Source organism: Grampus griseus, assembly GCF_964374135.1.
Source record: "Grampus griseus genome assembly, contig: HAP1_SCAFFOLD_706, whole genome shotgun sequence".
NCBI lineage: Eukaryota > Metazoa > Chordata > Mammalia > Artiodactyla > Delphinidae > Grampus > Grampus griseus.
This window is the reverse complement of record NW_028132757.1, coordinates 20,261-43,306: the sequence shown is the minus strand read 5'-3', so window position 1 is coordinate 43,306 and position 23,046 is coordinate 20,261. Positions and strand designations below refer to the sequence as shown.

Here is a 23,046-nt window from a genome sequence, read left to right as displayed (position 1 = left end):
AACAAGCCAACTTTCGAACGCCTCTGCCCTGTGCACTTTGGAATCGGGCTTGCTGTAGGCGAGATGAGGAGTGATGGCGAGGCTGCAGAGATGAAGGCGTCTGTGAAGGTGCTGACTGTCTCCTCCCACACTACTTGGGACAGGGGAGAACTACCCAGCTTCGGAGAGATACCCATTGCTCAGACAATGACGATCCTGTCTTGGACCTAAACATCGGGATGAAAGAGGGCTACTGGCAAGACAGACGTTGTGCAAGCATGGGGTTGCACTTTCATTACAGACATTGAGGCAAACATTTCACTCCTGGTGATATAAGACCTCCCCTATTTTTAGGAACTTACAAGAAGCATTATTGCTTGTTCTTACCGGCCAGAAGGAAAGGCAGGAGAACGAGCACACTGCAGTGAGCGCCCATCTCCACTAGATGGCGGTGTACATCTTCCTCAGAAGCCAGGCGGGCAGCGCTCTGGGCAGTTCGTTGGCCTAAGCAAGACAAGGGCCACTCTTCTTTCGGGAGACAGGCGTCTCCTGTCATTGTCGGCACAAACAGCCCCAAACAATTGCACTGACCACACAGCTCTAAGCCACGTTCCAGGGCACTGCCGTCTGTTCAGGAGTGAATGCTGGGAAAATGAACCACGCTGCTAATTTGCTTGATTGGGGGGAAAATAAGATCTCAAGTGACAGTGGGTGTAATTCATTTTTCCAACAAGAATAGGGGCAAAGCCATTTCATCCCCCCCCCCACCCCAACTGCTACCATAAATGAAAGCAATCACCTAATTAGTCCTGAATTACTAACTGGCAGGGTAAAGATCTGCTAGAAGTCAAGCTGAAGTGGGGAGTCTGGAGAAAGGGATGTGATTTCTGCAGGGGAGGAGGGGAGGGGTAGGGTGGGGTGGGAGGGGCGGAAGGGGAGGGGAAGGCCTGAAGCCCATTGTGAGGCCCTGCGCCCCTGTGGTCTGGGGGCCGTGCTGGCCCTGACCCTGGGAGAAAAAGAGGCTCAGTCATGTCTTCAGGCCGTTTATTTTGTGCAGGAGAATGACTTTATAAACCGAAGGAAAAAGAACCTGTTGGAGAAAACCTATCCGAGAGTTTCTCTGAAAATGCTACAGATGGAGATGAACTGGCTTGGGAAAGAGAGCACAGCCCTGTGGCGCCTGGCCACCCCGCTGCTGGTGGACCCCCCAGGAAGGTTCTGTCACGGAAACGACAGGCAGATCTGAAACCAAGTTGGGCTTTATGTCATGAAGAAATCCCCCAAAGGAATGGAATAAAGGCCTCCTTTCACACTTTGGGTTTTGCATGTGTCCTGAGGAAGCGCCTCTTCCCCAGCTGAGACAGTGCGCTGTCCCCGCGACCCGGTGAGCGGCCCTCGTCCTGCGGGGAAAGCAAAACAGCAGCGGGGTGGGTGCGCGCCCAGAGCTGCCCCTGTCGCAATTGATTTGTTCAGGGGTGACTTCTTGCATTCTAGTTAGATGTGACTTTAATCGAAGTGCTTTCCTAAGGCGATTTATCACAGCTGTGAACCGTCAGTTTGCACAACTGCTGCTCTTTTAGGGAAACGCACAGGCTCGGGGGGCGGAGGGGCCGGCGCGGGCTCCCCTCTTTCCCACGGACCGGCCCGCGTGCCCCTCGCCCACCAGAAATATGTGCGCTGCGTCCTCAGAGGCCGCCGCTTCTGTGCTCGGGCTCCTCTGCTGTTTCTGGCTGCTGAACAGCCATCTCCTCTCTCCTGGGAGGGGCAGCTGGTTTCCTTTTGGGGCGCTCCCCTTCTCCCCGTCTCAGCTCCTGCAGCGGAGACGAGGCTGCCCCTCTCTCCCTGCACGCTGTGGGCTGAGTGTGCAACCCGGCTCGGGCCACGGTCCCCCACCGTCCCCGCCGACCCCGCTCGGCGCCCACCACAGCCGGCAAAGCCCACACGGGGCGCCCAGTTAAAGCTGAACCACAGATGAAAACCACGACTTTTTAGGGTGTCTTCAACATTGCATGCAACATATTTCTACTAAAAAAATTACTGTTTATCTGAAGTTCAGCTTTAACGAGGCGGGCATCCTGTATTTTGTCTGGCAGCCTTCTTGGTTCTAAAGAAAATGTTTGTCCAGAGCAGGTCAAATTGGAATCAGCCTAGGACTTTTAACTGGAGCTTTGGGGAAAAAATACTTAAAAGGTATCTGTTGGGACTGCTAGGCTGGTAGGATTCATGCTTGCAACTGCTGGGAGCCAGCTTTGCTATCATGTGGGGAGAGCTGCTTGAACTAGAAGCCAACACCACAGAGAGCAGACCTGTTTCATTTGAACAGGTGGATCCAGCTGTTCTTGAAGCTGGCCCGGTGGGTGGTAGAGGTCAGGGTGCTGATGGCCAGGAGGGATAATAATTTCCTACCCCTCAAATCTGGGAAATGAAAACAGCAGGGCTGAATGTGCCCACGGGGCATGGCTTCTGTTCAACTGGAAGAGTGGTGAATGGCTATTGGGTGACAAAAACAGTCGGTCTACTATATTCTTACTTTGTTTGCTAATTGTTTTGCTGCATGTAAACTCTTTGTTGCATTAGCTCTTGTTCATGACATCATGTCTGGAGACAGGGTCTGATAGACTTACATGTGGAATTGGAGATTTAAATTTCAAATCTGCCTCTGCCTGGTTGAGTGGCTTTAGGGTCCTCGTAACCTCTACAAAGTTGAGTTTCTGGGTCTGAAACCTAAGGACAGAGGTTATCGTAATCCATTTGGGCTGCTATAACAAAATACCAGAGCCTGGGTAGCTTATGAACAACAGAAATTTATTTTTCATAGTTCCGGAGGTTGGAAGTCTAAGATCAGGGTGTGAGCAAATTCACAGTCCGGTGAGTATCCTCTTCCTGGGTCACAGTTGGCGTGTTTTCTCTGTAACCTCTCATGGCAGAAAGGTCGAGGGACCTCTGCGGGGTCTCTTTTATGAGGGCACTAATTTTGTTCATGAGGGCTCTAACCTCATGACCTTATCACCTCCCAAATGCCACACCTCCTGATACCATCACTTTGGGGGTTAGGATTTCAACGTATGAATTTTGGGGGAGGCAAATGTTAAATCTATAGCAGAGGTACTTTCCCCATAGGATGGGGGAGAGGGAAAGTATGTAAGCACCTGTCATAGGGCCTGGTGTGGAGCAGATGCCCCATACAGATGTTATTACAAAATATTGAGTATAGTTCCCTGTGCCATAGAGGAGATCCTTCTATCTATTCTATGCCTTCTTTGAATGACCGTAGCACTTGTTGTCTGTATCATTTTTATGTCTGTTGTTGCTTTGTGACTGAAAATGAAAAATTTCTATTTGTCCATGTCCTGGCCCTTACATAAAAATGTGTTCGTTTATCTATTTCATATTTATTGACTACATCTTAGACACCGTGTTAACTGCTGGTTCTAGATGTTAGTAAAATATAGACCTTCCTGCTCAAAGGGTCACAGTATTTGTGGGAAAACAAAAAAACGAACAACCTATGTCTCTAAGAGCTTTGTACTTCCCAAAGAGAACACACCTCGTAGGTACAATAAATACATGTATCATACGTAAATGTATAAATAGTTAATGGGATTATACACCTGAGATAACTGCTTTTCGATTCTGAGGAAATGATGATTATATTTCACCAGGAGCTCAATACCACTCTGAGAATGAGGGCTTAACCCCCGACTTGACTCACTGCATCGCTTTCCTATATAAAAATAGACAAGTCTGTACATACGCTCTAGAAAAAGGCTTATCTGGCATGCATTTCAGATAGCAAGAAGAAAACTTCAAGAGGTTCAGAGAAGCATCCAGAAGCTCAGATGACTGTCTGGCACTAATACAACTTGCTTGACAGGAAAATAGAGCTGTAAATCTCACAAAACTAGATGATCTTTTAAGAATTTCAAAACCTCCTGCTATTAATTGGAAATCCTAGAAGAATAGCTTCTTTTAAAATGTACTGATAATATGCTTTACAGCTTAATATTCAGAAGCCTATGTTTTGGCTAAGTGAGCTTCAGGAAGGAAGGAAATTTGTGGTTTACCTCCACTTACTTTGGAACCGCTGGTTCCAAACATCTACTTCTATGCACAGTCATCATCTGTAAAATGGAGGCAACTCTAAGACAACAGAGTTACAGAGATGTTGCACAGCTCCATGTGTCAGTGTCTTCATTTGTTTCAGAATACCAATAACATCTAAGCTACTACTGAAAGAGTGCTATATTATTTGGGGTCATCTAGTGCAACTCTGTCAAAGTAAAGAAAAGGGACCTAGAATGACTATAATTTTCCCAAGAGGACACAATTATTTTATGGTAAATCTGGAACAAGAACCCTGATCTCTTTGATCCCATTCCATTGTTCTTTCATTGGGTTCTGAACAGCCCAGAGAAATAAAGAGAAATAAAACTCCTGTGTGCTGTGTCACTGGTATAGGACATGGCAAGATTGGAATTGGAGCATTACATATTAAGAGGTATCTGAGAAATTCTTCAAACTAATTGAGATATATACCAGGTACATAGAACACAGTATGTTTTATGAAGATGATTCTGTGCAATGAACAGAACTGGTAACACACACTGGAAGGTGAATTCTCATTTTCTGGCCCCTTGAAAACTCCACCTCAACATACACATTAAAATAAACATTTGAACTGGGTCATATTTAATTCTGCATGCTCTTGTAAGTCAGCAAAATATTCCATATATCATTTAAGTTGTCACTCACTTTTTAACTTGACTTTCAATTTCTAAAATTCTTTCCAAACATAAAACAGAGGTGGGAAAATGGTATATGGGAAGCTGCAGAGATGAAATAAGCTTACTTCATTCGGCATAAAGATGAATATCCAAACAACTTCTTCATGGCTGAAAGTGTCCAAATCTACTGTCTTCATTTTGTAGTCAAGGCTTCCGGAAAAATATGCTAATGGATTCCTTATTACCCGAATGCCCCATATCAGTTTCAGTAGGTATCATTACATATTATGGAAATTTTTCTCAGTGACGGTGAAAGACATCCTGGCTGAACATCCCCCTGCCCATGACACAGAGATGATGGTCTCAAGCTATCTTGAAGGCACTGGAGCCCACACTATCCGTTACTAATATTAATGGAGGATAAAACTTCATATTCTGTTTGCTCTATATTTGTTAAATCACTTCTTCCCTTCATTAAACTGGATGGCCCATAATTGAGTCTGTAGTGTGTCTATCATTGGAAACTGAACAAATTTTTGTTGGTTTTATTAACGTCATACGTTTCTAGGGAGGGTCTATTCAATAACTAAGTCTAGTTTCACAGTTACAAATAAATTATGATGTAACTTTGAATAAATTAAGCTCATCATAAAGGAAGGATACTGAGAGTTGCTACTACCCCTTCCTTGAGGGGCTCTTGTAAAGCACTAAGTAAAGTAACACAGGTGTATATGTATGCATATATTTTCAATGATATTTGTACAGACTTAAAAAGAACTCTACAGAATGCATTATAAAAACCTTAATGCTGTGTGTCCCTAGTTCCCAGCTCTCTCATTAAAACTACTTAAATGAACACAATCTTATCTGTTAGGATACTACTTCTTGCAGTACCCTGTCCCAACCATTTGCCATCCTCTTCCCATTAGTCCTCAAGTCAGAAGCCCCGAAGATCTGTTCATTAATTTATGAACACATTTCTTCATCCAGCCAAGAAAATTGATTGATCCCTTACCAAATTTCAGGCACCCTTCTTCAGTATGATTTATAGGCATGTTCAGGAAACACAGCAGTGATTAACACAGATGAATATAGTCTCTCTTGAGCTGAGGGGGGAGACAAAAGTAAATAAGCAAATATGAAAACATAAGTATAGTGCTTCCCTGGTGGCGCAGTGGTTGAAAGTCCCCCTGCCGATGCAGGGGATACGGGTTCGTGCCCCGGTCCGGGAAGATGCCACATGCCGCGGAGCGGCTGGGCCCGTGAGCCATGGCCGCTGAGCCTGCGCATCCAGAGCCTGTGCTCCGTGTCGGGAGAGGCCACAACAGTGAGAGGCCCGCGTACCGCCAAAAAAAAAAAAAAAGCTATGAAAACAAAACCTATGGATGGAGACCTACATGAAAGATGGAAGAGTATAATAATGGCCAGAGTACATTACTGTGGCAGAAGCAGCAGCCCTTAAGGAGGACAACTTTATAAATTACAAATTGGATTTAAATAGACAGGGAATTGAAAGTGGAGACATTATTTTCTGCAGAAGATGATGGACAGGGGAGAGCAAAGAAAATAAAACTGAGATTGTTAACAAAATACAATGCTAAGCATATAAGTTAGGACTGAGTCCTTAACTTTCATTTTTATTAATGACTGGGTGAGTATAGATTACTGACTACACAGAACCAAGCCTGGGAACACATTTTATATTTATGATCTTTGTGCCTAAAACTAGATTCTCCTGCAATTTAATATGACACTAGGACAATGACTGGCCAAGTTTTAGATTAATCACTCTTACACAAAGATTTTTCATTCATATAATCTCAAACAAATACTGCGTCACCAATTAAGTTCCAGATCCTATGCTCTCTGGCTGAAGATATAAATATCTTGCAAGCCCAGCGTCACTTTCCTCCTTCTCTGGTAACAAATCACACTTTCTATTATGACAATGGCTCCAGTTATCGGCCCAGGAATAAACACTTGACTCAGGAAGAGCCAATTAAAGCCCTCCTTTAGAGTTGATCGAGAGCTTTAAGGTTAGAGTATTTCAATCTTATGAAATTTTTGTAAAACAAAATTATTTCAAAATCTACTAATTATTCTTTAAGTTCTAGAAACTGCATTCTGTGACTAAGAGGACAATTTATTTGCCGTCGTTTCTGCTCTGCCCACTTTATGTTTCTGGTATTGTGAGATAAAGGCAGTGGGGAATGGCAAACCAATTCTGATTCATTCAACACATGAGTGCTTCTTAGGTACAAAACACCATTCTGAACATTGTCCGAGGTAAAAAGATAAATAATACCTAGCCCCTTATAATACCTAGCCCCTTACCCTCAAGGATCTTCCAGCTTAGCAAGGGAAATAAAACATGCACACAGATGACTGCAACAAAAAGAAGATAATGATTGCTGCCAGATGTTTGGGGAGAATGAGTAGAGCAAAGAGAGAACACAGAATAAGGCAACATTCAACAGTCAGCCAAGAACTATTTGTTGAGCAGTTGCAAGCTGTGACCTGGAAATGGAAGAGGAGAGCATAAATCTTCACATGGGCAGGTGAAAATTCAAGTGTTATTACTTGTAACACAGCTCTTCAAATATATTTTTTGGCACCAAGTGCCTACTAAATAGCCTTAAATTAAAAACTAAATAAGGATACAGTCTCTATCAAATATAGCCTGAGGTACTGATGCCTAAATACTAGGATCACAGTATTTGTGTCCCCAAGGATGCCTTTCTATTGCTTTGCTTTTTTCCCCTTTCCAAATTGCTTTTTTCCCCTTTCCAAAAAAGCAAAGCAATAGAAAGGCATCCTTGGGAACACAAATTAGCTAATGCTGCCTTAACAGGATATCTATTGCACTTGTTCCAGCCTTTTTGATCCAATGTATTGAATAGCAGAATAGGTGAGTTACAAGAGGATATTTTGACTTCAAACAACAGAAATAAAATACTATATAATTGAAAAAAAAAAAACAGAGGCAATCTTTCAGGCACATGTGGATCCAGGAGTTCACATGTTTTAACCAAGTCCCTTTCTCTCTTCCCCACCCCTTCTTCTCTCTGCCTTTTCTCCTCTCTGGTATCTCTCATTATGGGATTCAAATATTTCCCTGTTTATGTGGGAGCTTCTGGCACAGCTGCAGGCTTATACTCTCGCAGCTCCAGGGCTGCCTGGAAGGGGCGGGCGCATCACAGCATAAGGTTGCACAAGGTGTGCACTTATATAGCAGGGCATCACATCTATGAGTGATGGATGATCACATTGTATGCAGGGGTAGCTTCGCATAGTGTTTTTTTTTTTTTGTTTGTTTGTTTTTTTGTTTTTTTTTTTGCGGTACGCGTGCCTCTCACCGCTGCGGCCTCCCCCGCTGCGGAGCACAGGCTCCGGACGCGCAGGCCCAGCGGCCATGGCCCACGGGGCCAGCCGCTCCGCGGCACGTGGGATCCTCCCAGACCGGGGCACGAACCCGCGTCCCCTGCATCAGCAGGCAGACTCCCAACCACTGCACCACCAGGGAAGCCCTTCGCATAGTTTTTACATCACTTTTCTTGAAGATGGCAGTAAAATGGTATGTTTTTACAAAATCAAATAGTGTAACATTGTCCAAAAGATATACATAAAGCATTTAGAGGAAGGAGGCTCCTTTTTCTTTTAACTCCGGCACGGATTGTCTATTGGACAGTGGTAACCCTATGTCATCACCCTCGTTACTCCAGCAGAAGTCCAGGGATTAGCCCTGCATAACTCTTGTTAGCCTCTATTCCCTTCCTTGAACACTGTAGCCAGAAGGTTTTTTTCCTCCTCAAACCTTAAGTATCGAAACCTGGAGGAGGGGCATGTCTGAAAAGAAAATGATGGACTGGACTCTCCCTAGAAGGACGGTAAATGGGTGGTCAACAAGAAAAAAAATATCCTCTGTACCAGGAAATGTTTGAAGTGTTGTTTGGGTATCAAAAAATGGGTGCCCTACACATAAAGCAACAAAGGATATTGGTCTGAAAAGAACACCATGGCCAAAGGTGCATGGCCTATTTCAACAGAGGATTTGAAAGTTAAAAGTTAACCTGTAAAACATTCAATTCAATTTCATCATTTTACAGATGGGCAAAGTAAAACTCAGGCACAGGGACAGAAATGCCAAGGTCATACAGGTGGTTGGTGGAAGACACAACCAACTTCCCAACTTCTGACTTTTTAGGTGTGTGTGTGTGTGTGTGTTGTTTTATTTATGTGCAAGGACATTTTTCTTTAGTACACTAACATTACAACAGAAAGTATAGTCTTGTTTTGGTTTTCTCTGCGCCCTCAATTCTGTATAAGACAGTTTCGCTGCACTCCAACAGAAAGGCTCAGCAAGAGTAGAGACCACCATAAGCAGTACACGTGGGCACCAAGGGCAGATACATTGCCCTTCCTTGTGTAGGAACTAGGGCCACTTGTTGCTTTACTGGGCCAAGTTTGGGCTGGACCTGCAGGATGGGACACCTTTGAAAAACAGCTTCCTAACTGCACTACAACCTGCTCTGGCATCCTGATTCCAGTCCCCAAACCCCCCAAATCTTCAGCCAGAAAAAAAAAAAAAAAGAATGGATCACTGGATCACTGGATCAATAGGGAGATTTCTGTCTGCTCCTCCTACTGTCACCTCTTTCTTGCTATTTCCTGCCCGAGGAAACCTGACATCAGCCCAAAAGCACCTCTGGAAATGGGTAGGAGGGAGCCTTACACCTGTCAGCGCCAGAGAAGAAAGTGCGCTCTGCAGAGTTCTCAGTTGTTCCATCTCTTGCGATGAAAGGAAGAAAAAGGAGCGAATCCGCCACAGATTTACTGGAGACCAGGGTTACTTCATCCGGCTCCGGCCACAGTAACCCCTGAAGACCAAAGATGCATTTCCATTCCCAGCATTTCTTGTTGGCGTCTTTCCCTACAGGCTAGCCCAGTGCCTGGCCCCGGAGAAGTCTCTGCGTAAAGGTTCTTTAGATCATAAATCAGGCTCCTGTGTGTTTTTCTTAGGAAAAACTGGCACAGACGAATTAGCAGTAGAGACTGGGCTCTCCCTACTACCCTGCATGCTTGGCGGCATCACTTTCGACTACCTCGCATTCTCCCGGCGCTGACAGCCCCGGCTCCGGACCTCAGGGTTGGAAGCAGTCAGCCCCAGCTAGAACCGCCCTGTCCGGGGCTGATGCCACCCTGTGCCTAGAATGTGCGTGTGGGTGCAGGCGGGCGAGCGAGCGGCTTCTACAGTGAGACCGAAGCAGGAGCTCAGCCTTCGCCTGCGACCTGCAATCCCCAGATTCCCTGGGGATCTCGAAACTCCCAATCGGAGGTACTCCCCCCGCCCCACAGCCGCCCACCCATTCCCTCCCCCCTTACCTCAGCACGCAGCCCCTCCCTGCGTGATGTTGCAAAACCGTGGGGAGGGTGGGCGCTGGGAAGGGTGGGGAGAGCCTGAGAGCGAGCGAGGGTGGGAGGGAGTGGGCGGAGGAGGAGAGGGAGCCGAACGCGCATTTAAAGCGATAGCCATCCTCGCTCTCTCCCCAGTGCTGGGCTGTTGGAGAGCTCGAGCTGCAAGCCACCGAGCGCGAGCTCGAGCGCGGCGCGCTGGCCAGGGAACCCGAGAGCGCACGGCGCCCCAAGCTGGCAGGCGCCGCGGGACCCCCCATCCTCGCCGGCTGCCCTTCCCCGGGCGCCCCTACCCTCCTCGCCCGCAGGAGACCCTGGGCTTCACCGGAGGAGCTCACCCCAAGGGGCCAGGACTCCGGCGGGCCCGCCACCGTCCCCTCCAGTGCCGCCGCCACCGCCGCAGCCGCGGGAGCAGCATGGTCCAGCTGGGGAAGCTGCTCCGCGCCCTGACTTTGATGAAGTTTCCCTGCTGCGTGCTGGAGGTGCTTCTGTGCGCGCTGGCGGCGGCGGCGCGCGGCCAGGAGATGTACGCCTCGCACTCCATTCGGATCGAGGGGGACGTCACCCTCGGGGGGCTGTTCCCGGTGCACGCGAAGGGTCCCAGCGGAGTGCCCTGCGGCGACATCAAGAGGGAGAACGGGATCCACAGGCTGGAAGCGATGCTCTACGCCCTGGACCAGATCAACAGCGATCCCAACCTGCTGCCCAACGTGACGCTGGGAGCGCGGATCCTGGACACTTGTTCCAGGGACACTTATGCGCTCGAACAGTCGCTCACTTTCGTCCAGGCGCTCATCCAGAAGGACACCTCCGAAGTGCGCTGCACCAACGGCGAGCCTCCGGTTTTCGTCAAGCCCGAGAAAGTAGTTGGAGTGATTGGGGCTTCGGGGAGTTTGGTCTCCACCGTGGTAGCCAACATCCTGAGGCTTTTCCAGGTAGGGGGGCGCTCCCTCCGGGGCAGAGCGCGCCGTAGCTCCCCGCGCTCTTTATCCTGAAGGCTGGCTTGGACTCCAGGGGTGCGGGGTCTGGTCAGCCTTCGCTCATTTCCACCCTGGAGATCCTGCCGAATCCCTCCCACCTCACCCGAGGAGGTACTTTCCCTGCTTGATTCATTTCCCTTCCATCTCTCCCCTGTCCGCGCTCCGCTCCATCCGGCTTGACATTCTGGATTTATGGCCCCATTGACAAGAAACAGTCTCCGAAAAACAAGGCGATGATTTAAATGGGTTTGCATTCGAGTGAAATATGGTTCCAAAACAGGCTTGTAAAAGTGCCGGGCGGGCTCCTGTGAGAGCCACCTAGGCGCAAGGAATATGAAAGATGAGAAGACGCCTAGAAACTAGGCATTTCTCAACCCCCCAGCTACCCTGCCCCAAGCCGCCCGACAAGCTGCAGCTGCCTTGGAAAATTTCGAGAAGCGCTTAGGGAGGCAGTTCTTAAACCGAAGGCTAGGTCTTCACCTACATTTGGACGTGAATTGCCCATTTCGCTCGGGTTGGATTTCCCGACCTGTAACCTGTCTCTGCGAGGGCATGGGGCGGAAGGCGTGGGGACTGTCCTCAAGCGGGGAGAAGCCACCGGCAGACGTGCCCCCAGGTGATTTGCTCTGGGCAGTTGTTTGCACCGTCTAAACTGCCTTTGCGATCCGGCCACTGGCAGGAGCCGGGCGATCAGCTTTCTACTCCTGCCAGCTCAGAGCCCGGAGGTGAGCTCATGCTAACTGCGAAACACAATCGCTTTCTCTGCACCCACCCTGTGCCCATCCTTTCCCACGACCTCCCTAACGCAGCCCCCAACCCCAGTCCTGGGTTTTGAGGACGATTCTCAGAGCCAGACAAGAAGGCGCCTGGAGGGAGGCAGTAGGGTGCGCCGAGCAAGGCCGGGCGGTCCTCTAGCTCCGGGTGCAGGCGGGCAACGGCGGAAGATGCGAGGACGGCGGATCGGGCCAGCTGAGCCGTGGGCGGTGCTGCAGTGCTCTCTCACCCCCTGCTCCCGCAGCCTCGGCCCCACAGCTCCTGTGCCGCCCTGGGTATAGATGGATGGCTTCTGGATGAAGAAATTGAGTTTCAGGGTCTGCGTGACTATGGGTTCTCTTGTTTCTCTGTCTTTCTTCCTGTGTGTCTCTCTCCTTGTGTCTCTTTCTCCCTGCTGTTTTTTTTTTTTTTGTCTCTCTGTTTTTATGTTCTCCCTTTCAATTTCTGCCTGTCTTTTCCTTCTCTACCCCTATATCCAAGTTTTTTGTTCATCTCTGTCTTGAAGTGATCCTTTCCTAATGCACAGCTCTCTCCCTGCCTGGTAGGACCCAAGCTCAGTTAGTCCCTTCTCCAGATGTTCTGGCTGACCCTTATGCTCCCCGTAGCTAAAAAGTTGGCTCCCTCTCAAGTGCCTTTCCTGAAGCATGTTGGGTTTCTGGAGGGGACTCCTAGTGATTCAAGCTGTCACTACATCAGCACCCAGGAGTATGAAGCTTGTGTTTGTGCCAGAAGGAGGGGTGCCTGTCTAAAGCTGCAGCCTGGTATGGCCCCTCTGAGCCTCTGAGCATCTCTAGCACCTCTTGAGTATGCCACCATGGAGATCTCTAGATGTTTGCAAGGCCAAAAGTGCTTCTGGGCAGCCTTCACTTTGAGGTAATGCTTTCAGGAAGAGCCTGGGTTGTTGTAAGCAAAACCCAGAAGCACTTCCTTTACCTCTGAGCTTAAACTAGAGAACCTGAGGAGGCAGCGCTGCAGGGAGGATGAGGCCAGAGGTCACCTGAGAACCACAGGGGCAACTCACAGTATTTTTACTGGAGCTCTGGGGGTTGAAGGCGCATTTGCTCTTTGACATTTTTAAAATTATTTTGGTGCCTTCACTTGGAGCTTGGGCAGTACTGCAGAGGGGCCTGCCTGTTGAAAAAAGAGTGAAATCTTAGTCAAGAGAGAGCTTGCCGACTAGGCTGAAGGAATGTGTTTGCTGAAAAAGATTCCAGGGGGAGCTGATTCCTTCTCTGGTGTGTGGATCTGAGGCACTTGCAAGAAAAGAGAACGCTTGCCTTACGCTTAGTTCCCCCGTTCCCTGCACTGGGAAGGAAAGGAACTGAATGCCAACATTAGCAGTGTGGGTTGGGACCAAAACCATTCAGAGAAAACACTGTCATTTTCCTCTAATTTGCAAATTGCAGCTATTCATGTTGGATTGAACAGCTGAGGGAAAAGAGCCCCCAGTTTTCACCTGCATTTATTGAGAAGAGGCTGGTAGTAGGAGGGATGCACCAACTTGTAGCTTGTGCTGCAAGCTGGATATAAGCTTGGTGTGAGCATCCTGGTTAACCACTGCCCATGTTCAAATATACAGAGATAGATTCCAACAATCTCTTCCCGTAGCCTTATTTTTGCGTGTGATCTTAGAAGCTCCTGGCATGTAAGTCCAGTCCCCAGTTTCCCAGCCTCTGTAAACCTGCAAAATGAATAGAGAGAATAGGGGAACACAGACCCATTGTTCAAAGACACAGTCACTTTAGGGAAAGAAGAAAAGAACGGGTAGGTGAATCTTCTCTGGGATTGCAGGGTTCAGCTCAATGAAGACTGTCCTGTATAAAAGAAACTCCTCTAAATGGTTGAATTCTTAGCTCTCCAGAGATCTGAATTTTCTTTTCCCCAGTCCCTGTGGGTTGCTGTGGGGAATGTGCCAAACCTATCATTTGAGATAAAAATTTATGGTGAGGTAAGCTTCTAGGCTGGGGGAAGGAAGACTTAGTGACTGAAATGGGGGATGCTAAGCACTGGGGGGCAAGAAGGAACAAGGAGATAGTAATGGATGTAACAAATGCTGCAGCTGCCAGCAAAGCCTGGATTGAACTTCCTTCCTGAAAATGAGGACCCGGGCAAGAATGACCACTCAGATGTAAACAGTGTCTCTGACTGGGCATTCTCATCTGCCTGCCGGTGGGCCAGAGCTGAGTCCTTTCTCTCCTCTGTATGCACGCTGAATTGGTTAGTAAGTGACATGTCAGAGGACAGGAATCATATTCAGTGGATCTTTCAAATCCAGGAGTTTGAGGCTAATGAAATTAGTGTGTGGCCAGGGCTCTGCCAACTAGGATTAAGTCACTGCAGCCACCCTGCAATGCATTTTCAGCCTGAAGGGAGCATCAGGGAGGAATTTCGGGAGATTTGTTTCTGAGCCTGTACAAAATAATACTCTCCTAATGCTAAGAAAGATTAAATGTAAATTAATATTGACTACGAGTAACATATTTAAAAAATAATCGCCGAGTGGGGGATGGCTTAAAGTGGAGAGATTATATAATATGGTGTCCAAAGAATAAATCTCCCCTGACCACTGTTTCATGGGCTATAAGTAAGATATATTACAATGGAAATTAATGGGAACGTTTTTAGTCAAGGCTTCTCTGCTATTGGCTTGAGAGCAAACACTCTGAGAGTATAAATTACTCTTGCTATGTGCTGACTCTGAATGAACAATATTTCATGTGCAGCGACATGGTCTAAGCTATAGACTTGGAATTGAATGGCATCTGTTTCAATTGTTTTGTTCTCTCAAGAGCAACTAGATAGAAAAAAGTGGTCAATTTGACCCTTGTGGGAGCGTGTTGCAAATCTAAACCTGTGTCCCTCATACCATAAATGAAATACATTTGTAAATTTGTAAGTGTTTTCCTTCTGTTCATTGATGCTTGAGTATAATCTCAAACTTTGGGAGCAACACTTTATACATAAGTACTTGGTTTTCTTCCTTTCTTCTTTCTCTTTCTCCTCTCTCTCTCTGTTTCTCTCTCTCTCTTTCTCCATCTTATGTAATTGGATAGAACTGGGCACCTAGGATGATGTGGTGTTACTATAGTGGGATTTAAAAAAAAAATCAACTCTAACTTACCCTTTTAAAAATTTCATAAATACAGGTGTCGGTGCCATTTGGAATAGTCTCTATAACAATTTCTGTCTCCACATTTACTGTGTTTCAGCAAATTTACCTAACAGATGGTGAGTGGGCAATTTTTAAAGGGGCATTTTTTTAAAAGAGCGGAGAGGGAAGGAATTAGAGACAGGCACATACTATATTGGAAGTTACCTCCACGTGTATTTTATGTATGTATACCCATACAATTAAGAAGTCTTTGGATGTTTTATCTTCAAGAATAATTCAGATAATGGATTACTTGAATATCATAAACATTTAGGGTTTAACAGATTTGTTACATATAGACGTTGTATCATGGATTGAAAAGACCATAGCCAGCGGGCAGCGGCGGGCGGAACGACCGAGGGGCGGCGCGGGCTGGGCGGCGGGTGCGGGGGTCCGTGCTTCCTCCTGGTGGAGGGCTGGGGTTCGCCGGAGACGCCGGGTTGCTCCGCGTTGCCAGGTTACCGAGCGCGTGCCCCGCGCCCGCTCTTCCGCCCGGGCCGCCCTCGGCGCTGCCTGAGCCGTGGTGCGGGCTGCGCGGGGCGTCGGTTCCGCGGAAGCCTGGGTAGGGCGCTGCGTGCGGGACTCTCGTCGCTCGTGGACGGGGCGCGAGCGCGCGGCGGACGTAGGGCGCCGACCTGGGGCTCCCCGGCGCTCCGGCTCCGCTCAGGGCGCCCGCTCAGGGGCCTCCGGCGCGAGGCCCCCTTTCTGGTCAAGATGGCGGCGCCCAGGCGGGCCGCGCCGAGGTGAGCTGGAGCTGGGCCCGGAGAGCGACGAGTCTGCCACGCCCAGGACTTGGACCCCGGGCTGGTCTCCAGTCTCCCGGGGAGCGGCGGGTGAGTGGACGCGGCCGCGCGTAGGTCCTTCTCGTGGGGTGGTCAGCTCTCCGTGCGTCCGCAGACTTCTTTCCTCTGATAGTCAGATCTGGGGTGGCCCAGGTTGGAGGCGAGGGTGCTTGATTGGGGAAACCTGAGGGGTTTAAGGACTCTGTTGGGATCGTTTCAGACCCCAGCAAGAAGCTGAGCAAGTTTCCTCCTGACTCTCTTCCCGGCTAAGTTTTCTCCCTTCTCTGAAGACGCTAGCTTTTCTGAATCACTTTGTTCCCCGGGGGGATACAGTTGGTGGTTCTGACCGTGGAACGTAGGACCCGGCGCGGGGAAGCCTGAGCTGGTTCTAGTTACTTTGTTTGCAAAGCACTTGTCTTGTCTTTGGAATCTTTGTGTATGTAACCAACGTTGGGAAGAGCCAGCGTTTTCTCCTCCAAAATACTGCGAGGGGTAACTTTATACGTAAGAAACAAGTGGGCGTTCACATCCATCTCTTTTCCAACCACTGAGCCTTGGTTGTGTTTCCTTTCTTTAAGTTTGTCTCGTTTTGAAGTGATAACAAAAACAAACAAAAAAGACCATAGCCAATTACACAAAGTATACTCTAGTCTCAGTCCTGCCATTAATTAGCTATGTTACCTTAAGTCGTTTAATTTTTCTAGGCCTCATTTTTCTCATGTGATGTTTTTTCTTTGAAAAAGTATAGTTTCTAGAAGTCTCTAATCTCTGTGTCATAGTTCAGCTTGGAGAAAACCTGTTCTTATCCAAACTCCATGACATTGTATTTCCAGCTCCAACTTTGGACTTTGAGTGAGTTGGGGGCAACTTTTTAAGGATATTTTCACACAGCTTTTTTAGTTAATATCAGTCTAGCTGACTTGTCATACTCAGACTTTCTCCCATATTCTTTTACCAGTGTGTTCCTTAGTCATATATATGAAGACTGTTGTGGGAAAAATGACCTCCTGGGTCAGCTTACTGCATGGTCATCGACACAGGGCAGGGAGTAAGATTCTGTGGATTTTACAGAAGCAGATACAGGTTTCATTATCCATGTCCTCTCCCCTTTCATCTTAACAAAAACAGCAGGCTTTTCTTGGAGAACTGCCAGATAATGCCATCCTGCCTCCTCACGGCCCCCCCCCCGCCCCCCCCCCCCCCGGGATGAGTCTCCAGGGACTGAACTCCAGTAAAGCAGGTGATTGGCTCATGGGTAGGCATCTGACCTCGGCTAAGTCTATCAGATTCCTCCCCAGGACTTTTCTCTCAGAGAAAAATGGAAGAATTGTCTTTTCTCTCTGGAATTTCTAAGCTGGGGAGATACGACTCTGGGACTCCCAGTTACCATCCAGCACAAGAAGAGACTTTCTGTAAAATAAAGTCTTGCAGAGGTAAGCAGGGCTGAGCGATGGAGAGAGAGCTGGAACCCTGCTGATACTCTGGAACTTCCAGATCCAACTGTATCTGAATATGGCTGCATCCCTGAATTTCTAGTACTTGTTTGTTGAGGTGGTTGTTGTTGTTTGGTTTTTGTTTTTAAATTTCCTTTGACTATTTTGAATTTGTTTTCAGCCATGTGCATTTGAAAGCATCATAGCTAAAAGAGCTAATTTCCTACATTAATGTCAGGTTTGCTGAGTGGCATTCCTTAAGTGAAAAATAATATCCGCTATTTTCTTTAAATAAAATCCTTCTAGCTCAGGTTTGAGATATTCAAAACTCTGCCTCCTACCCCCCTCTTTTCCAACATTTACTATATCACCTTGAAGCATTTGTGACCACATCTTTCCCATCTAGACGCAGGTGAGAGAGAGAGCAAAGACTTCTGATATAAACTGCAACCTATACGCCTCCTACCTGGAAGCTTTAGAACATACTTGATTCTTGTTATTAAAGCAAATCTTTTGTTGTTGTCTCCAGGGCACAGAAGCATTTTCATGGCATAATGGAGTACAAAGTACATTAAGCCTAACTCTACTTCTCACCCTCTTTTACTTTAAATAGGCAGAAAAGAACAATCTCAAACACATTTTCCCAACAAATAAAATACATATACGATTATGTTTAGAAGACGTTTATGCAACATATAGTTAGACTGATTAATTAATGGACCTTTCGCCAATTGGCACAGTAAATATGTATGTTCAATGTGCTTAATTAAAAAGAAGACAATAACATATTTTTACAGGTTGATTATCGGAGAAGAGTATTGTGCCAGCACACTTGATGCTACAGTATTTCATGTTTGACAGGTAATCTTCTTTCAATTATATTTACTGCTAAATGTTTCTTGGATCAAGCTATTAAATTATAAGGTCAAAAGTAAAATGGTATGAAATTACAATGATAAAGGGACACATATCCCACTTTATGAGAATAGAAGTTCTAATTTCTTTTCAATACTACTAGTAGTGACCACAGTACTAATTTGAGCCCTTACTATGAGCCACTGTGCCCATATACATTTAGTTCTTACAGTAGTTCTGCAAAGGGCATGTAATAATCCACACTGTAAAGCTGAAGAAAGTGCTTCTCATAGCTGAAAGTCACATAGCTGGTGAGTGGCAAAGTCTAGATTCAAACTTAGAGTCGTCTGACAATGCCCAGGTTGTTGACCACTATGTACACTGCTCAATTGTTGCACCAATAAAGAAGTGCTTGAAATAATTATAGATTTGCCTACCCTGAAACTGCAGTGATTTAAAGACATCAAAGTTGCCAGTTGCTTAACCACATCTACTTACAGTAAGAAATTACATTTTATTTCATTTCTAAAACAAGATTAATTCTGCAGGCCCATAGAAACTTGAGCACACAAATCCTACCTCCAAATGAAAGATGCTTGTTTTCCACTATTCAACAGATGGCCCTGTACAGAGGCAATAAACATATAGTAGAATTTTCATTCAAATAAATGAGAAGAGAGGTTTCTTCTTGTCCTGATTCAGTGCCCATCATTATGGATTATGATGGCTCGTCCCAAACTTTACTTCATTCACTCCACTCTTTCTACAAAACTCCAGTCATGGAATCCATCATTCAGATATATGTGCAAAGCGAAAGGACTGTATTAATACAGTTGCTGAAAGTCAAGTTGATAGAGCTCAGGAAGTACATCCTAATAAATGCAACATTAATGTTTGTGTGGGCCTTGGAGTGAGGGGTAGAAGAATTTTCAGTTTAATGGAATATTTTGCCTCTTGCTATGAAAGTGCGGCTGAATAGTCTTGTAATTGGTCATTTACAGAATCCTCCATCTCTGGGTTTCATGCTTTCTTTACTCTGCAGCTGTTGATTCCTTCTCTTGTTCTGGATGGAAGATAGCAACGAAGCCACTTCAAAGGGCTCAGCCTGCCTTTTTGTGTTATTGTTTAGATGAAGATATTTCCATTTATTAAAGCACACTATTTAAACATTTTTATCATGTTTCAAACTTGACTGTGTTCTGAAGGTATGAGCACAGGCAGACATAATGGGGGATGTTTTCCAGGAGAGAACATAGACCATACCCTTATCAAAGGAATCATCAGAATTTTCATGTATGGATTGAGAATCAAATTCTGGAGTTAGACCTGAATTTAAATTCATACTCACAACTTATTACCAGTCTCATCTTGATCAAACGGTTACCACACTTCTCATCAATTTCCTTATCTTTGAAAGCGGAATAAGAGAAGTATGCCTGGTGGAGTTACACATAAAGCTCATCTGATAGAATATTCATAAGGATTTTGCACAAAATATACATGGAAATATTTTAGCACCGAGTTCAGCATGCAATTCATCTTCAATACATTTAAGAGCTATTATTTTATTATTATTATGCTATCATTAAATATCACTATTACTTAAATGTCATTATTGCTTAAATTGCTGTAAAACTACCGCAATAACCCATGATGAATTCCCCTCTTCTGTTTCCTTTGTTTAAATGGAAAATATGTATATAAATCTAGACAGAGAACACTTTAGTGATCCTATTCAGTGGAGTGAGAATTTCCATGGCACTGATTAAAACAAATCCTGAATTGCATGGACTTAAGATAGCAGAGAGGGGCTTCCCTGGTGGCGCAGTGGTTGAGAGTTCGTGACCCGATCCGGGAAGATCCCACATGCTGCGGAGCGGCTGGGCCTGTGAGCCATGGCTGCTGAGCCTGCGCGTCCGGAGCCTGTGTGCCGCAACGGGAGAGGCTGCAACAGTGAGAGGCCCGCGTACCGCAAAGAAGAAAAAAACGATAGCAGAGAGGCTGAGAGATTTGAAGTTAGACATCCCCAAGTGTGAATTCTACTGTGACCCTCTTCTAGCTCTAGAACCTTGAGGAAGTTACTTAAACTTTCTGAGCTTTACTACTAGTTTCCTCATCTGTATCTTTTTCAGGACTATTTATCAAGGATCTTCCTGTTCTCTATGCTTGGACGTATCAATGAATAAATTAGACAAGAGCCTTTGCCTGCGTGCTCCTTCTTGTGTGCTTTCTCCCTCCTTACACTCTCGTGTGGAAACGGATGTTATAAATAAATTCTGTGCTTTGTCACAAGTTGATGGGCGCTACGGGATAAGGAAAAGGATGTGAAGCTCACTGAAGAGGCTTGGGTTGGGAGTGCTGGAGGAGTGTACAGGTAGGTTCTGATTTTAAATAGGGTAGTCAGGGTGGATTTTATAAGTTGACATTTGAGCAAAGACTTGAAGTGAGGGAGTTGTCAGAATGTATGATGGGGAGACCACTCCCTGGGAGCAAGAATAACCAGTCCCAAAACTCTAAGGCAGAAATATGCCGGGCAGCTTGGAGGAATATCAAGGAGGCCACCCTGGCTGACTTAGTCAGTGGGGAGGAAGAGACAGCAGGACGGCTGGAGGTCGGATATGTGATGGGATGGATTGGGTAAGTCCTGGGAGGCCATCACATGCATTGTGTCTTTTACTCTAAATGTAGGCAGCCAGGGGCAGGATTTTAGCCGAGGTGTGGCATGAACTGTCTCTTGTTTGAAAAGCATAACTCTATCTGTGGCCTTGAGGATGTGGGGAGAGAGTGGAGTCAGGGAGAATCTCGGGAGGCGACTACAGGATCCTCGAGGTCTATGTTGGTGGCCTGCACCAGGCTGCTAGCGGCTGGTAATTCTCAGAAGTGGCACATTGCGAAGGTTGTGACAGCATTTCGTGGTAGATTGAATGCAAGAATGGAAAGGAAGAGGGGGTCAAGGGTGAATTCGAGATTTAGGGCCTGGGGAACTGGAAAGGTGTGGTTACTGTCACCTAAGATGGAAAAAGTTTGGGGTAGAGCATGTTTGGGGCATTAAAGACCAGTTTTGGAGGTATAAGATTTGAGTTGTTTTCGTGACGTCCAAGTAGAGATGCTGAGTACACAGTTGGATACACAAGTCTGCAGTTCTGAAGAAAGGTCTAAACTAGAGATACACTTTAATACAATGGAGATATTAAGAATAATTACATGGAAGCGCTATTTTAAAGATAAAATGAAGTAATGCAATTAGCACTCTGTCTTCTCAAAACATTTAATAACTGTTAGCTAAAATAATTACCTGAAATGAAAAAATACCTATAGTTTGTTTTGTTGTTTGCAGTAAAAGTGAAGAAAATGTCACAATTATTTTAATAGTATTTGTGACACAGTAGTTTTAGTTAAGACACCATGACTACAAACATTTACAATAAACCTTTCAGTCTCCTACTTTTCACTCTGATAGGGTACTTGGAACCATATTTTGTAAGGTTTAAGTTAGTTGTCATAGGGTACCTCTTTAATTAGAAGTAATTCTGAACTGTCTAGTTCCATGCAGTTTTATATACATATATGTATAATTATTATTTTATGATTTATCAAACTCAGTTGAAAATTTGCATCACTGATATACATTAGAATTTAAGCATTTGCCCAGGTATTCAAGGAAAAAAATGTACTTGTCTTGTAATTTCCATAGGGGTACTTACTTTCACATCTCCCCTTCACTTTGCAATTGCAAACATGGCAGGGGAAATATTACCTTACTGGTCTTTGAGTTCCCCTTAGCTATCTGCAAGTCCTTAAACAGCCTTTGTGGCTTAACCAAAATTCTCTTCCATCTTCATTCCGCTAACAGATATTGGTCTAAGCATGTACTTATACTAAAAAATGCATGACCACGTTGTCTCTACACATCTATAATTTTATGTTAACACTATCATTATGTAAGCTATACTTTAATTGTAATTATAACAGATTTTATGTCAACACACATCCATTTCTAGTGTTCATCTGGTGTTCAAGGGGAGAGCAGCATGTCGTAAATTTTATCAAAATATAACATCTGAAGAATAGAACAGAGGGTAATCGTGTAATTCGGTATTCACTCTAGTTAAGTTCAGTGGAGTTGGCATAATAGAATTAAGATGAAAAAGAAAAGACATCGAGGTACCATGGCTCCCTCTCCTAACACACCCTTTTCGTATCCGAGAGCAGAGACTCAGCACCTTTCTGTACAGAAATGGAGACAGGAAGAGGCCAGAGGATGAATGACAGGCACGAATGAGGTGGAACTTTGAAGAGCAACATGGAAATGAAATACTCCTTTTGTATTTGGTAGGTGGGGAAAATGTACCAGCGTGTATGCCTACTGGGACCACGTTTTCCAAAACAGTTAAGCCCAGTGTCAACTATGCTGTCCCACCTTCCTCGTAAGTAGGAACATACTGTTACTTGAATCTTTGCTTCCTGTTTCTTGATACCTGGTTGAGAAGATTATCACAGGAACTGCATCTTGTTAGCAAATACACTGTTTTGAAATGATTGACACTCACTGAAGAGTGGCAACTCCAAGCTTGCTCTCTCTTGATCTTGGACTATTTAAGTCTGGAGTGCAGGAGTGGGTTATGGGGAAAGACCATTGGAATTCTTATGTCTTCAGCATGATGGTTATAGCATAATGGTTAGGAGTGTAGGTGCTGGTTCAAATCTCTGCTTTCCACTTGCTAACCATATGAGCTTGGGCAATTTACCTGATTACCTGAACCTCAATACTCCTGCCTATAAAATGATGTTAATAATATTTCATCCCCATAGACTTGTTTTCAATGTTAAAACGAAGTCACTTACACCAAGCACTTAATACAATGCCTAGAGCATAGTAAAGTCTACTATTATTACTATTACTACTACTATTATTATTATTACTATCACGATGCCAGGTGCTATTTTTCCTATGCC

General features: G+C 45.6%; 1 long non-coding RNA gene across 1 annotated transcript; it reads left to right on the top strand.

Moving 5' to 3' along the window:
• The first annotated feature begins 15,714 nt into the window (after positions 1–15,714).
• On the top strand, positions 15,715–21,186 carry LOC309817835. Its single transcript, XR_014296271.1, has 3 exons — positions 15,715–15,853; positions 18,033–18,096; positions 19,133–21,186. It is a non-coding gene; the product is annotated as an uncharacterized lncRNA (long non-coding RNA).
• Positions 21,187–23,046: the final 1,860 nt, after the last annotated feature.